The sequence below is a fragment of the Vicia villosa genome, linkage group LG2, assembly GCF_029867415.1.
Source record: "Vicia villosa cultivar HV-30 ecotype Madison, WI linkage group LG2, Vvil1.0, whole genome shotgun sequence".
In the NCBI taxonomy this organism is placed as follows: domain Eukaryota; kingdom Viridiplantae; phylum Streptophyta; class Magnoliopsida; order Fabales; family Fabaceae; genus Vicia; species Vicia villosa.
This window is the reverse complement of record NC_081181.1, coordinates 222463898-222468219: the sequence shown is the minus strand read 5'-3', so window position 1 is coordinate 222468219 and position 4322 is coordinate 222463898. Positions and strand designations below refer to the sequence as shown.

Below are 4322 nucleotides of genomic sequence, written 5' to 3'. Positions count from 1 at the left end.
TCGACGTTCCGAATGTTGTTCGCCGCTCAAAGTAATCACCTCGCTGTTATTTTGACCTCCTGCCTTGCCCAAAGCAGAGAGATGTTTTATAGGGCTTTGCTTTTAAATGTTCCGCCCAAATAACTTTGTGTATAGGGCTTTGTTTTAAAAGTTTCCCTCTTTGTCCTGCCCAAGGCAAATGAGTTTGTGTTTAGGGCTTTGTTTCAAAGATGAATCATAAATAAAGTGTCATTTTGAATTCCCTACATTATATGTTTTATTTTTGCTTTTTCTGGAAATGGTAATCCTAAAAAACCAAAATAAAATAAAAAAAAAACTTTTTCAAAAAAAAATCTGCATACACTCTTGCATTCATGAATTTTCTGAAATAGATATAAATCACATGTGCAGATTTACTATTGATAAACCCATTGAATGCAATAACCCTATGCCCTCTCCCAACTTTGAGTTTCCTGTGTTCGAAGCCGAAGAAGGGGAAGAAGAGGAGATCCCGGACGAGATCTCTCGATTACTTAAGCACGAGGAAAGAGCCATTCTGCCTCACAAAGAGCCTTTAGAAAAAATCAACTTGGGTTCTGAAGAAGACAAAAAAGAAGTGACCATTGGATCGCTCCTTGATGCTGATATCAAGAGTAAGTTGACAGACCTTCTCAAAGAATATGTTGACGTGTTTGCCTGGTCCTACCAAGACATGCCTGGGTTGGATACCAATATTGTTCAGCATTACTTGCCATTGAAGCCAGAATGTCCGCCAGTTAAGCAGAAATTGCGAAGGACTCACCCTGATATGGCTAACAAGATCAAAATAGAAGTTCAAAAGCAACTCGACGCAGGTTTTCTTGTCACCTCCGAGTATCCTCAATGGTTGGCCAACATAGTTCCAGTTCCGAAAAAAGATGGCAAAGTCAGAATGTGTGTTGACTACCGTGACTTGAACAAGGCCAGTCCAAAAGATGACTTTCCATTACCGCATATCGACATGCTGGTTGATAACACCGCTAAGTTCAACGTCTTTTCCTTCATGGATGGGTTCTCCGGTTATAATCAGATCAAGATGGCTCCTGAAGACATGGAGAAGACATCTTTCATCACCCATGGGGTACCTTTTGCTACAAAGTAATGCCGTTTGGATTGAAGAATGCAGGCGCAACTTACCAAAGAGCAATGACTACTCTCTTCCATGACATGATGCATAAAGAAATTGAAGTCTATGTGGACGACATGATAGCCAAGTCCAGCACAGAAGAAGAACATATTGAATACCTTTTGAAGTTGTTTCAACGATTAAGGAAATATCAGCTTCGCTTGAATCCTAACAAATGTACTTTTGGGGTTAGATCTGGAAAACTCTTGGGTTTCATTGTCAGCCAAAGAGGTATTGAAGTAGATCCCGACAAAGTCAGAGCTATTCAAGAGATGCCTGCACCAAAGACTGAAAAGCAAGTAAGAGGATTTCTCGGACGATTGAACTATATCTCCAGATTTATCTCTCAAATGACTGCTACTTGTGGGCCGATTTTCAAGCTTCTCCGCAAAGATCAAGGGGTTGTATGGACTGAAGATTGCCAGAAAGCGTTTGACAGTATCAAGGAATACCTGTTAGAACCACCAATATTGATTCCTCCGGTTGAAGGAAGACCACTAATCATGTACCTTACTGTGTTGGAAGAATCCATGGGTTGTATGCTTGGACAGCAAGATGAAACCGGTAAGAAGGAGCATGCCATCTATTACCTGAGTAAGAAATTCACAGACTGTGAGTCTCGTTACTCCATGCTCGAAAAAACATGTTGTGCTTTGGCTTGGGCTTCAAAACGTCTCCGCCAATACATGATCAACAATACTACTTGGTTAATCTCCAAAATGGATCCGATCAAGTATGTCTTTGAAAAGCCCGCCTTAACAGGAAGGATTGCCCGATGGCAAATGCTGTTATCCGAATATGACATTGAATACCGTGCTCAAAAAGCGGTCAAAGGAAGCATTCTCGCCGATCATTTGGCGCATCAACCAATTAATGAATATCAATCTCTCAAGTTTGACTTTCCTGACGAAGATGTCATGTACTTAAAGATGAAAGATTGTAACGAACCGTTACCTGAAGAAGGTCCTGAACCCGGATCAAGATGGGGCCTAATTTTTGATGGAGCAGTAAACGCTTTTGGCAATGGAATTGGGGCAATCATCATCACTCCCAAGGGTACTCATATCCCGTTCTCCGCCAGATTGCTATTTGAGTGCACCAACAACATCGCAGAATATGAAGCTTGTATCATGGGTCTCGAAGAAGCCATTGACTTAAGGATCAAGATCCTCGACATATATGGAGATTCAGCCCTCGTGATCAACCAAATCAAAGACAAGTGGGAAACTTACCACCCTGGCTTGATTCCTTACAGAGATTATGCAAGACGTCTGTTGACTTTCTTCAACAAGGTTGAATTGCATCATATACCTCGAGATCAGAATCGAATGGCAGACGCCTTGGCTACTCTATCTTCCATGTTCAAAGTCAATCATTGGAACGATATGCCTACAGTCAGAATTACGCGCCTTGAAAGGCCCGCCTATGTCTTTGCAACCGAAGCAGTCATCGATGATAAACCGTGGTTCCACGACATCAAACGCTTCCTTCAAACTCAAGAGTACCCACTTGGGGCATCAAACAAAGATAAGAAAACTCTAAGGAAACTTTCTGGCAGTTTCTTCCTGAACGGAGATGTGCTATACAAAAGAAACTTCGACATGGTTTTGCTCAGATGCGTGGACAGACACGAAGCAGACATGTTAATGCATGAAGTGCATGAAGGGTCCTTTGGAACTCATTCAAATGGGCATGCAATGTCCAAGAAGATCTTAAGAGCAGGATACTATTGGTTGACAATGGAATCTGATTGTTACAAACACGTGAAGAGATGTCACAAGTGCCAGATCTACGCAGATAAGATCCATGTGCCACCGACTCTACTCAACGTTCTCTCATCTCCATGGCCTTTTTCCATGTGGGGTATCGACATGATTGGAATGATCGAACCGAAAGCTTCAAACGGTCATCGTTTCATCTTAGTAGCAATTGATTACTTCACCAAATGGGTCGAAGCAGCATCTTATGCCAATGTTACAAGACAAGTGGTTGTGAGGTTTATCAAGAATAACATCATTTGCCGATATGGTATTCCCAGCAAGATCATTACTGACAATGGTTCAAACTTGAACAACAAAATGATGAAAGAATTGTGTGAGGAATTCAAGATTGAGCATCATAACTCTTCTCCTTACAGGCCAAAAATGAACGGCGCTGTTGAAGCTGCTAACAAGAACATTAAGAAGATCGTCCAGAAAATGGTCGTCACTTACAAAGACTGGCACGAAATGCTGCCATTTGCTTTACATGGGTACCGTACTTCAGTGCGTACTTCAACAGGGGCAACTCCCTTTTCTCTAGTATACGGCATGGAAGCTGTGCTCCCCGTAGAAGTTGAAATACCATCAATGAGAGTCCTCATGGAGACTAAGTTATCAGAGGCTGAATGGTGTCAAAGCAGATACGATCAGTTGAACTTAATCGAAGAAAAACGTATGACTGCTCTATGCCATGGACAGTTATACCAAGCAAGGATGAAACAAGCCTTCAACAAAAGGGTTCGACCTCGTGAATTTCAAGAAGGCGACCTCGTGCTTAAAAAGATCTTGTCTTTCCAACCAGATTCTAGGGGCAAATGGTCTCCTAATTACGAAGGCCCGTATGTTGTCAAAAGAACATTTTCTGGCGGCGCCCTGATTCTTACAACCATGGATGGTGATGAACTCCCACATCCTGTGAATGCTGATGCAGTCAAGAAATACTTTGTCTAAAAAATACAAAAGAACAGCTCGGTAAGTTGAAAACCCGCAAAGGGCGACTTAGGCAAAAATGAGCGTCTCGGTGGACTGAAAACCCGAAAGGGCGGTCCAGGCAAAAATTAGAGACAATAAACAGAAAAAAATTCATCCTGGTAGATTGAAAACCCGAAAGGGCAATCTAGGCAAAAATTAGGGATTTATGACAAAGTAACTGCATCAGTCCGTACTGCGTCACCTGAAGAGTCTGTACCTCATCAAAGGATCTTCAATCAAATCATCGCCAATCTGAAGCGACAAGCACAGCTGGAACTCAAAGTTGTTAGGGAATAGTGGTTATTGCTTTCAATGTAGCCTTTTCCGCATAATTACCATTTCCAACTTTTGTAAATACTCCATGGAATCACGCCTTTAGCTGATTACCATTCTATTAAATAAATTTGAGCCTTGTGCCCATTTGTTTGCAATCTCTAATTTCTTTT

The 4322-nt window shown here is 41.7% G+C and overlaps 1 pseudogene; it reads left to right on the top strand.

The window, feature by feature from the left end:
• The first annotated feature begins 910 nt into the window (after positions 1-910).
• On the top strand, positions 911-3855 carry LOC131648319 (uncharacterized; annotated as a pseudogene).
• Positions 3856-4322: the final 467 nt, after the last annotated feature.